The sequence below is a fragment of the Poromitra crassiceps genome (genome assembly GCF_964638095.1).
Source record: "Poromitra crassiceps genome assembly, chromosome: 4".
NCBI lineage: Eukaryota > Metazoa > Chordata > Actinopteri > Beryciformes > Melamphaidae > Poromitra > Poromitra crassiceps.
Window position 1 is genome coordinate 30,439,079 of NC_139626.1, and position 13,406 is coordinate 30,452,484.

A 13,406-nucleotide genomic window follows, 5' to 3' on the forward strand; every position below is an offset into this window, starting at 1 on the left:
GATAGTCTGCTATTTCTCTGGTGGGTTGATTAACTGCATTGCTTCACCAGTAATGTGAATGAACAAAAAGTGCCGATCTGTGGCTGTGTGGGTCTGGGTCTCACCTCCATGTTTGCATCCATCTCTCTGCAGCGTGACCAGCGGGGGGGCTCAGGACAGGAGCGCAGGATGAAGGAGGAGCCAAAGTTGCTCAGGGCGCAGGTGCCGTCTGCTCTCACCAGCAAATTTCCACTGTTCAGGTTACCATGGGCCACGGCAGGTTTGTGCACACCTGCAAAACACACACACACACACACACACGCACGCACCCACACGCACGCGCCCACACGCACGCACGCACACGCACACACACACACACACACACACACACACACACACCCCGATTGCAGATTTTGTGTGTTGTCTGGATTTTGTGTTATTTTCTTATAATTAGCACTCACCTGAAAAGAAAATACATGTGCGTGTCATTAGTCTGGTTAGATAACAATTAGATAGATAATTATAAATCAATTCAGACATAACTACAACATACACAGAGATGCATTTAGTCTCCGCTACATGTTGATAGCATGCCATACCCATGCCATGGATAGGTATATACTATTGTGCACATTTCGCAGCAATATACTGTACTGTACCATGGTGGCGAAGGTCAGAGTGGAGGTAGGCGAGTCCCTGTGCTAGAGACTGGCACAACTTCAGCGATGACGTCCAGCTGTTTGTGTGCACAGTCAAGAAGGAGTGGAGGGATGAGCCCTAAACTCAAAGAGAATAGAAACTCATTTACAGGTGATGAATGCAATAGGAAATTGTGCAATAGACGGTGACCCTAAGAAAGTATTTTGATGTAGCAACAGCGCCCCACTTGTCAGTAAGTGATTAAAAGACATGTTTGCTACGCTGGTACCCTACAGAGGAACAGAGGACACGCACTTTAGATGCACCTTTCAACAGAGGGACCCATCAAGGCCACAACTTTAGCTAGCTAACTAGCTAACTACGTTATATAGCCTATGTATATATATATGTATATATCCCTCTATCCCCTTGAGTAATTCCCAATCTCTCAGAAAATGAGCTATATTGGCCCTTCACTCACACATGCAGCAGGTTCCAAGACTATGAGCCATTCCGAACTGTCCACTTTCCACGCAGCACCCAGGAAGTGGACAATCCCAGCATGCTTCATCAGTGGGAGTTCATGGACCTTCTTCTCCAAGGTGAAATGATGTCCGAAGTATCCAGGGAAAACTTTCACCGCCACCTCGGAGCCCTGGTACTTCCCCTGCCACACTGTCGCAAACTGCCCACGGACCAGAATCTGAAACATCAATGTATTTATTGAGTTAATATTACAGGATACACAGGGAATACATGAGACAAAAGAGAAATTGATTTTTTTTTAATTGCCCATATTTTCCACTACTGGACCCATATTTCACTACCTGCTGTAGTTCTATGTTGTCACAGCCAATCTGAAAGGTTTTGGGGGTGTGGCACGAGCAGAGAGGCGAGGCATCAACTTGGATGGAACGTAGGTTCTCAACGTGCGGGTCCTCAACATGTGGGTCCTCATCTGACATAATGATGAAAATAGAAAATAGACAGTCATCTAATGAACATCCACTCATTGCTGTAACGCAATGTGACACAATTTCACATTAGCTTGGCTGAGTAACCTCAAAAGCGAGATGGAAAAAGTGTAACCGAGGTGAATCAGTGCGGATTCCTCGTGAGTCCAGTGTGGTAGCGGGTGGATCGGTTAAACTCACTCCCCAGTATAAAGGTATGTTAATCAGCTCTGCCAAGGGAGCTAGCTCTCTTGATGGAGTGGTTAGTGTCTCCCAAGCCGAAGGTCGGCGGTTCGTACCCACCCGTGGACAAGCCCTTAACATGGGTTGCTGCAAGTACCACCTACACAACGCCGTTACACAAGGCTCGGAACCTAGCATATGGCCAGCATTCACGAGCATCGGCACTCAAATCGGCACACAAATTGGACTGGACAAATCCAGATATAGGGCCCGCTTGCGCTGGCCCAAAAAATGCTTAAAGATCCATCTCTGCTTTTTGCGTAGGACTGTGTATTTAAAGGAACACTCCGCCCATTTTCAACCAGCTTTGTATCATTAGAACATCAGTAGTATATCAGAAAACTGTAAACGCTTTTGAAGTCTGTCATTTAATTTGACAGTTATTGAGTGTTAAAGTGTGGACCAGTGACATCACTGGTCCACACTAACTCAAATTAATAACTCATTAACTCAAATCAACTCTCAATAACTGTCAAACTATTCATCATTCATCTAGTTTGACAGTTATTGAGAGTTGATTTGAGTTAATGAGTTATTAATTTGAGTTAGTGTGGACCAGTGATGTCACTGGTCCACACTTTAACACTCAATAACTGTCAAATTAAATGACAGACTTCAAAACAGTTTACAGTTTTCTGATATACTACTGATGTTCTAATGATACAAAGCTGGTTGAAAATGGGCGGAGTGTTCCTTTAATGTGCATGTTATTGTTGTTGTTCGCTATGGGACTAGATGGAAATGAGCCAAATCTGGTGCAAAGCATCTTTTTGAACTCAGAGGAGAGCAGGGACAGGGAGGGAGTATACATTAGTACCGATACAAACCAAGGTCAGTCCAGCAGAGAGGCAGAAAACTGTCTGCCAAGGTTCAACAATAAGAACTGGATACAAGTTTGGAAACAATTTGAACGCTGTTACCAAAATCAGTTGCGGGAAACTGTGAAGCTATTTGAGACACAAACAAACACCATCTTTTTCTTTTCAATAGCAAAAATGATCAAGTGTATTGCTAGAGTTGGTTCTTGTGTAAGTGCTGCACACTTTCACAGGAGGAGGGGGAGTGCACAGCTGCAAACATCAACACTGCTCTATTGTCTATTGGCCTTGTAGATATCACAACTTTGTGACAACATAGCAGCCTCCTGCAAAACCACTGGTTTTAATCCAGTCTGGTTCCCACTTTATTCTACTAGTCAAGTCAAGTCAAGTTTATTTGTATAGCACATTTCATACACAGATGCAGTTCAAAGTGCTTCACATAAAATGGATGACATAAGAAAAAAAAGAGAGGATAAAATAGACATTTCATAACATTAAATGACGCCAGTCATACCCTCTACTGGTACCTTGCGTCTTCTGTTGCCCGTACATGCCACAGCATTGGGTTTGCATAAAATCAGATGGCAATTCAAAGTGCTTCACATAAGATACTAGGAAAAACATGTCAGTATTTTCTGCGATGAAAACACGTTTGCTTCCTTTCATTGAATGTCACAGCTCATGCAGGTGTAATTAAGTGGATTGCGATAGATGTGATTGAAAACACAGTAACTAGCAATCTGGGGTCAAATCTAATTTAATACCCATCTCTTGTCAATCAATTGTGGTGGACTGTTATTAAAAATAAAAATGACATATCATATTCAAGTGAAAATGATCATGGCTATTAAGGTTTTTAAATAATCTTACCATTCACTTTGAAGATGCATCTCAGGGGTTGCCATAGGACAGCGCAAAGTATTAAGCAGATATTGACTACTACAATTGCAAATTCAAGTAGCACTAGAGAAAAAGGAAACACACCAAAAAAGGCTAAAGTTAACATTTTGTTTGGCATGAATTCATATTTAAACTATGTTGGAAGCAAAAGTCTTAATTCTACAAAATCTAATAGGAGGAGCTCAAGTCTTTATGCACAAGTCTAAAAGAGGAAAAGTAATGACTTATCAAGTATATTAAGGATTAATAAGACATCTGTTAGCCTACCAGGATGGCATAGAAATGCATATTGGTTACTGTATGTAATTTTGTTGTTGTGGGTACTGTATGTATGTATGTATGTATGTATGTATGTATGTATGTATGTATGTATGTATGTATGTATGTATGTATGTATATATTTTTTCCCTTGAGTCCAGATCCTCACAAGAATGATTGTCCATTGAGGTGTTAATGGTTTAAACACGTCATTGCTGAATGCCGTGTTGTCATGCTGAAATAAATTCACATTGTTTCTCTCATGTCTATGATGCCATCCTGCTGGTACCAACAGATTCTTGTTACCTATATTTTCTGTGATGAATAGAAAAACGCTCACTTTAAGATCATTTCAGAACATTTCAGAATGTGGATTTCTTACTGAATACAATGATCAGATCAGAGGAGGTGAGTTGAGGCTGTTCCGGGTTTGGCTTCCAAGTGATGTTGCCATTGCAGAGGTCTGTATTGCAGACACACTCGACACGTTGGGGGAGTGGGCCTACTGACCACCATACCTCACAGGTTGCATCTGGGCAAGGCTGTCCAAATGGAAGACAGGCTACAACAGACAAATCAATCATGTTAACACACCGGACGCTTGCGTTAAAAGGACATCATTAGAACCCTTTAGCCTGGAAATCCCACGCTTTATCATATAGACGGGTTTTCACATTCTAAGCCACTTGCTCAATTCCTGGATACCTATGGGACCATGATTATATGATTTGATCCCATAGACCCAACAAGTGAGCCAAGATAGCCTGATATTGCTGTTTGATGTACTTCAGACTGCACCTAAATACATGAAAAAAGGTCTGTCTGAAGGCATTCATTTGTTTCTGACTCTGGGAAAAACAGTCAAATTCCACGAAACAAAATGTGTCTTTGAACTATCTTTAACCAAATCACACACATTTAGGATATTCTATGTGTTCTCCTTTTGATAACTAATGTCATATTTTTTCAATTCCACTCTGGATTCTGAGCCTGCCCTAAAACTGCTTGGCGCCCCTCTGGGGAGGCCAGCCTCCCACTTTGAAAACCCCTGTTATAGACCGTTTCGACTTTACACCACAAACATTCTAAATGCAGATTATATCCTGTTGCAGTGTTTGTTTAGCACAATAGCTGACAGAAGATAAACCAGGTTAACTGTTCCCCAACGGACAGAAGATAAACCAGGTTAACTGTTCCCTAACAACATATTCCAGTGAAACTGCAGCCTAAATCAGGGGTTCCCTGATGATGGTTGTCTCAGCTGTGACAGAATAATTGTCATTAGACGGCAGAGTGGAAAAACATGTTGAGGAACAGATATGGCCCCTTTTGCTGGTCATGTGCTTCACTGTCCAGTGATTTTAATTTGTTCTTTCGGACGTCATTATAACTTATTTTGTGATATTTAGTCAAATGATCTCACTAAACTGGTAGATAATCTTGCTGATTTCAATCAGTTTCTCACGTGTTTAACAAAGCCTTTGGCCTATTAGTCCCCTCTCTTCTCTCTGTTCTGTTTTTATTTGTTTGTCATTATGTGTCACTTACTGTAAAGCGACCATGGGTTCCTTGAAAACCCAAGTAGTTATTATTATTATTATTATTATTATTATTATTATTATTATTATTATTATTATTATTATTATTATTATTATTATTATTATTATTAAGAGTTCTAGATACACTTTGACCGTTTCTTACCAAGAAGCTCGACCTCTGGTTGGCCATCGACGAGTAGATAATAGGCCACACAACACTGTGTGTTTGTGCAGAGCTGCTCTGACCAATTCACATTTCCAGCCATCGTATATTCGCTGAAGTTCTGTGGGTTTGCCTGGAAAACACATCGCCACCCCTGAACTACGGCCTTGCCACAGATACATGGAAGGATGCCTGCTGGCGAGAAGAGGAGACACATGATCTCTGTAGTTATGTCAGATGTGGATTTTTTGGGACGTCATATCTTTACATACAGTAGCGTTACCTTGCACTTCTCCATCACCTATGATCATTCTAGGAACACAGGGGATCTTTGTGTGACCATTCACCAGCATTTACCTTTTTCACAGCAGCCATTTTATGTCTAAAAGGCAGGAGGTAACACAGCTGCAAGCAGAACATTAATGAGGGTTTCCAACTTCCAATCAATTTAGGCGTTCCAGTGCCGGGGCCCTCATTAACGTTTTGCTTGAACCTGTGTTACTTCCTGCCTTTTAGACACAAAATGGCTACCGTGAAAAGGGCAGATGGCACTCCTTAGTGATTGTTTTTAATGTTGACAATTGGGGAACTTTAGCTTACACTTTACTTGAGGGTGCATATGACGACTGACATGACACTGTCATAACCCTGACATGACACCTGTCATGAACATGAAGGAGATATTATGACTGTTTATGACTGTTGTTATTAAAGGGATAGTTCACATTTTTTTAAGTCCAAGTATAGGGCTAGACTTTTTTTTAAACAAATTTGAACAACTTTTTGACAACTTGACATTAACCAAGACAACATAACCTGTCAATTAAGTTAAGTTAAGTTAAGTTATCCTTTATTTATCCCCTTGGGGAAATTCATCCTCTGCATTTGACCCATCCTCTACTAGGAACCTTCCTAGAATTAGGAGCAGTGGGCAGCCACTGTGCAGCGCCCGGGGACCAACTCCAGTTCTTTTTGCCAGTACCTTGGCCAGGGGCACTGACAGGAGTATTAACCCTAACATACATGTCTTTCTTTGATGGTGGGAGGAAACCTGAGCACCCGGAGAAAACCCACACGGACACGGGGAGAACATGCAAACTCCACACAGAAAGGACCTGGGACGGACCGGGGTTCGAACCCGGGACCTTCTTGCTGTGAGGCAACAGTGTTAACCACTGAGCCACCGTGCCGTCCATGTCTTTTGTTATGACAACTTGACATAACCAAGACAACATAGCCTGTCATAAACATGACAGCATGCATTAAGCTGTCATTAAGTGCAATTACACTTTCAAATTAGTTTGTAATGGTGTCATTAATATTCTCCTTGACCTCAACAGTGGTACAATTTGAACATTTCATTAAGATGTCATCATGTGTCACTGTCAAATGAGTTCATAACTGTGTCATGAGTGTTTTCCTTGACCTCAACTACAGTGGTACAATTCAAACTTTTCATTGAGATGTCATTAAGTGTAATTACACTGTCTTGGTTAATGTCAAGTTGTCATAACGAAGATGTCTAAAACAATGTCAACATTGCATTAATGACATAATTTACCGAATGACACTTAATAACAGCAGTCATAAGCATTCATGAAGCTTCCTTCATGTCCATGGCAGGTGTCATGTCAGGTTCATGACAGGTGTCTGTACTATCAGGGTGTACAGTCAGAGCAACATACATAGGTGTGCAATTAACAGTCAATTAGCAGGGGAATGGTTCACCAATCAGGAGCCACACAGAAGATATCTCAGTTCAATCAGTGAATGGATTACATCAACTACAAGTCGAGTCCATCATTACAATACAATAATAAAAAAGCTCTGAAGAAACCTTCATAGGCCAATATATCATCAGCACAATAATCATCAATATTGCCTCTTAAGCCAAAACATGTTATTGGTGAAAATAGTCAAATTTAATTGTTTTTAAGTGCAAGAGAGAAGTGTGCATTCTTCTTCTTCTTCTTCTTCTTCTTCTTCTTCTTCTTCTTCTTCTTCTTCTTCTTCTTCTTCTTCTTCTTCTTCTTCTTCTTCTTCTTCTTCTTCTTCTTCTTCTTCTTCTTCTTCTTCTTCTTCTTCTTCTTCTTCTCTTTTGACATTGATACATGATGTGTCTTACAGCAAGACTTAACAGCCAAAATGCACTTACTGTATCTGACAAAGTGGAGGCTTTTTGCTCTGTCTAAAGTGTGTCTATACAGTAGGTGTTCTGTTGCAGGTGGTTGTGGGAGGCTGAGTGGAGGAGTTAAAAGTTACTATCTTTCAGGAGTCTGAAAATCCCTATAGCCTCACAGGAAACAGTTTAGTGCTGCTAGACTATCCATCTAGAAATGCTTCAAAAATCCCTTCCACATACTTTCCATTTACTCAGTCATTTTTCTCCTCTTCAAAAGTTCTCTGATGATAGCTGCTGATACAACAAGATGCACCAACGATACACGTAATGATACATACTGTAAATACGTACATTGACCAGACACAATCCCTGCCTGGTACATTCTGGTATCAGTACAATAACTGTATCAAGCATTTAGGGCCTAGCCATTTATTGATTTAACAATTAGCATTTGGGTCAGACAAGGCAAAAAGTCTCGAAGGGGAGACATATAACTATATTATTTGCTTGTGTGTTTATGAAAGTGTATACTGTATCAAGACAGTTTGTACAGAAAGTTGGTGTCAGAAAAGGCATGGAGGGACATTTTGAAAGTTGAGATATTGCACTTCAAAAATTCAAAACAGCCATCTGTTGATAGCCCTTGTCACCAAGTGATGATGTAATGTTTAGTTATTTTTCAGTCCACAAACTCAGCCACCACTGCACTAGCTCCCTAAACAAAACACAAACTCAGCCACCACTGCACTAGCTCCCTAACAAAACACAAACTCAGCCACCACTGCACTAGCTCCCTAACAAAACACAATCCTTAATTGCACAAATGATCAGAGTTATGCATTTTAAATGATACCCCTGAAATGCATCCATCCATCAATCAATCAATCAATCAATCAATCAATCAATCAATCAATCAATCAATCAATCAATCAATCAATCAATCAATCAATCAATCAATCAATCAATCAATCAATCAATCATAAATGAATGCTACCTGGAGGGGATAGCAACATTCGGAAGCTCTTGGTGCAGGAAAACATGAAGACAAGGTAAAGGCTGCCTATCTGCATGAATTACTGTCATTGTAATGATACAAAGCCTGATTTGAACCCAGTCAGACTCAGTACAGAGAAATGTCACTTACCAGCAGCTAAGAACAGTAGCAGGACCATGGTCAGTGGTTCACGGAGGCTGGCTGAGCGGAGAGTGCCCATGGACCCGTGGTCAGTCACAGAATGTGAGGGGAGAGGAGTTTCCCCACATCTCACAGTGTCACGCCCACTGTCAAACCGCACCTGGTGCTCTTCAGTTTGGCCATCCTAGACCAGAGGTTCTCAAATGTTTTTCAGCCAAGGACCCCTTACAAGATAGAAAATATACCGGGGACCCCCTCATTCTGATTTGTGATTTTGGGCTAAGCTTAATTGTTTCCACGGTAACGTGCTTGACTTTTAATTTGATAGGTTTGTTATTAGAATGTAATCCATTAACCATTTTAGATTTAAAGCATAAACTATTTTCGTTGAACTATGAAGATTTTGCAAAAAAATATATATCTATATATTTTTTTTTATTACATTACATTTACATTACGTCATTTAGCAGACGCTTTTGTTTTGTCCAAAGCGACTTGCAATATCACAATTTGTCAACAGTACAAAAAAACCACTATGCAACACAATCAATGACAGCCAAGATATTTTGATAGACTAGCACCATGTAGGAAGTAGTTTGAGAAGGAATAAGTAACATGTAGCATTTAATTTTTATTTTTTTTCTTTTTTATTTTTTACCTGAAAACTTTTCGCGGACCCCCTGGCAAAGTGCCACGGACCCCTGGGGGTCCGCGGACCCCCATTTGAGAACCACTGTCCTAGACTAGTTAGTTATAGAAGTCATTTCTTCAGTTTGGGCATCCTAGACTAGTTAGTTATATAAGTCATCTCTTCAGTTTGGGCATCCTAGACTACTTAGTTATAGAAGTCATCTCTTCAGTTTGGGCATCCTAGACTACTTAGTTATAGAAGTCATCTCTTCAGTTTGGGCATCCTAGACTAGTTAGTTATAAAAGTAATCTCTTCAGTTTGGCCATCCTAGACTAGTTAGTTATATAAGTCATCTCTTCAGTTTGGCCACTCTAGACTAGTTAGTTATAGAAGTCATCTCTTCAGTTTGGGCACTCTAGACTAGTTAGTTATAGAAGTAATCTCTTCAGTTTGGGCATCCTAGACTAGTTAGTTATAGAAGTCATCTCTTCAGTTTGGGCATCCTAGACTAGTTAGTTATATAGAAGTCATCTCTTCTGTTTGGGCATCCTAGACTAGTTAGTTATATAGAAGTCATCTCTTCAGTTTGGGCATCCTAGACTAGTTAGTTATATAGAAGTCATTTCTTCAGTTTGGGCATCCTAGACTAGTTAGTTATATAGAAGTCATCTCTTCAGTTTGGGCATCCTCGACTAGTTAGTTATATAGAACTCATCTCTTCAGTTTGGGCATCCTAGACTAGTTAGTTATATAGAAGTCATCTCTTCAGTTTGGGCATCCTAGACTAGTTAGTTATATAGATAGATATATATAGTACATATATAGATATATATACGCAGCTGACTGTATGCAGCTTATTACCTGAGTCAGCTGATTGTATGCAGCTTACTACCTGAGTCAGCTGACTGTATGCAGCTTATTACCTGAGTCAGCTGACTGTATGCAGCTTACTACCTGAGTCAGCTGACTGTATGCAGCTTATTACCTGAGTCAGCTGACTGTATGCAGCTTACTACCTGAGTCAGCTGACTGTATGCAGCTTACTGAGTCAGCTGACTGTATGTAGCTTACTGAGTCAGCTGACTGTATGCAGCTTACTGAGTCAGCTGACTGTATGCAGCTTACTGAGTCAGCTGACTGTATGCAGCTTATTACCTGAGTCAGCTGACTGTATGCAGCTTGTTACCTGAGTCAGCTGACTGTATGCAGCTTATTACCTGAGTCAGCTGACTGTATGCAGCTTGTTACCTGAGTCAGCTGACTGTATGCAGCTTACTACCTGAGTCAGCTGACTGTATGCAGCTTACTGAGTCAGCTGACTGTATGCAGCTTACTACCTGAGTCAGCTGACTGTATGCAGCTTACTGAGTCAGCTGACTGTATGCAGCTTACTGAGTCAGCTGACTGTATGCAGCTTACTGAGTCAGCTGACTGTATGCAGCTTACTACCTGAGTCAGCTGACTGTATGCAGCTTACTGAGTCAGCTGACTGTATGCAGCTTACTGAGTCAGCTGACTGTATGCAGCTTACTACCTGAGTCAGCTGACTGTATGCAGCTTACTGAGTCAGCTGACTGTATGCAGCTTACTGAGTCAGCTGACTGTATGCAGCTTACTGAGTCAGCTGACTGTATGCAGCTTACTACCTGAGTCAGCTGACTGTATGCAGCTTACTGAGTCAGCTGACTGTATGCAGCTTACTACCTGAGTGAGCTGACTGTATGTAGCTTACTACCCGAGTCAGCTGACTGTATGCAGCTTACTACCTGAGTCAGCTGATGTAGCTTACTACCCGAGTCAGCTGACTGTATGTAGCTTACTGAGTCAGCTGACTGTATGCAGCTTATTACCTGAGTCAGCTGACTGTATGCAGCTTATTACCTGAGTCAGGGCCTGTTCTTTAGCAATCAGCTGGCATTGGTGACTTGACTTTAACCCTGCCTGAAATGTTGCACACTGTAGCATGGGTTATGTCATTACCAATTTGACCACTAGATGGCATCATAGAGCTTACTTTCAGTGCAGAAATATACTGTAGAATTGTGCTATTTATTGTAGTGTACTTCGAGAAGCACTGGCAAATCGATAAAGACTGTATGAAAATAAAAGATTATTATGTGCATAAACTAGAGTGGTTGGATTATTGCCCCTGCTCAGTATTGAAAGTGCTTAGTTGTGTTGGAGAATGCCATATGCTATGCCTTCAGCACATTATAGAGAAGATGAGATATGTTTTAAATTGTACACTACACGTCCCGCAATATGCATAGTTTTGGATAGTGAACAGAGAAGTACATTTCTTAGCAGTAGGTGACTCAGAAGATAGATGCCTCCATTATTAACCATGCACAGTAGCACTTTAAAGAAAGCAGGGGGACAAGTCAAGAAGAAAGGAGCAGGTCCACAACAGGATAGATCTGTTTTCTATGTGTAGGCTACAGTTTTATTCCCCCCCCCCCCCCCCCCCCCCCCCCTCTCTCTCTCTCTCTCTCTCTCTCTCTCTCTCTCTCTCTCTCTCTTCTTTCTCTCTCTCTGATAATCAGGTAGGCCACAGATTTTATTATCTGTATTGGAAAACTTCAAATTTCAACAATTACATGTCTGTTCTGGCTATGCGGTTTATATAATTGCTAATTTTATTAATTTGTGCTCTTTTTTTTGGTACTGTGCTCTCGATTTCTAGGGTGGAGACTATGGGGACAATGCGCCGTGGGCACACTTTTTTGGGGTTGTGACTAAACTCATGTCAACTCATGCAACATCATCCACATCATCAGTGGGTATGACATCACTTGACGATTGTGGGGCATGACATGACATCATCAGTGGTTATGACATCATCCTTAAGGTTGCTCAGTGTTTTCCAGTTGACCCTTACTCCGCTGCCCGCTGACCTCGTTTCTATCAGGGATTGGCTGTTTAGAGCGTAGCTCTCGTGGTCATACCAGGCCCCCTCAGTTGAAAGGCCTCAGGTATGTCTGGGTTGACCATGAGCTGAACCAGATCTGCCCCCAAAATCAGACAGGCAAGCTCCTTTGATGGCGACCACAGGCAGATTAGCCAATTGTTGTACTGGCTAAATGCATATTATTCCATTACATCTGTCCTGTTGTTTTTTCTATTGTCCTGCTTTCTGTGGCTGTATTCTTTATCGGCCTCCTCTCCCCTCTCTTATCTGTCCATCTCTCCCTCTTACCTGGCTCTGCTCTAACTAGATGTAGTGTGTGTGTGTGTGTGTGTGTGTGTGTGTGTGTGTGTGTGTGTGTGTGTGTGTGTGTGTGCGTGTGTGTGTGTGTGTGCGTGCGTGCGTGCGTGCGTGTGTGTGTGCGTGTGTGTGTGCGTGTGTGTGTGTGTGTGTGTGTGTGTGTGTGTGTGTCTGTCCTGCTCGATCGTTTATTTTAGTTTTTCCCTTTTGAAGGTCTCTTAATTTCCTCCTTACTCCTTAATGTGCTTGTGGAAGTTTATACTTTCCTTTGCAGGAAAATTAGAACTAGTTGAGCTAAGCACGTTTTAAATTAAATGGAAGGTGAATGGAAGTTTTGGTGATTTCTTTGTGTGAAGTCAACTTTGTGTACAAATGAAGGTGTGATAAATATGTGAAATCACAAGATTTGTTTCTGTCATGTAGCCTATAGGCCACGTCTTTTTCCACAGCAATTGTTGTGTTTTCACGTCTGTTATGATACGCCTTGAGGCCGGAGGTCACAGTCATGATGTCAGTCTGAGAGGACTTCCTTCATATTTAGTCAAGTCAAGTCAAGTTTATTTGTATAGCACATTTCATACACAGAGGCAATTCAAAGTGCTTCACCTAAAATGGTTGACAGGAAAATAAAAGAATAAAAGAAGAGAATAACATGGACATTTAAAAGCATCACAACAAAACTTTATAAAAAGTGCATTAAGCAACAGGCGCAGCAGTTGCAAAAAGAGCTAAGAACTTATAGAGGACTCATTGGGTTGCACACTTACACTGCATCCCTGCACACTTACACTGTATCCCTGCACACTTGCATCCCTGCTC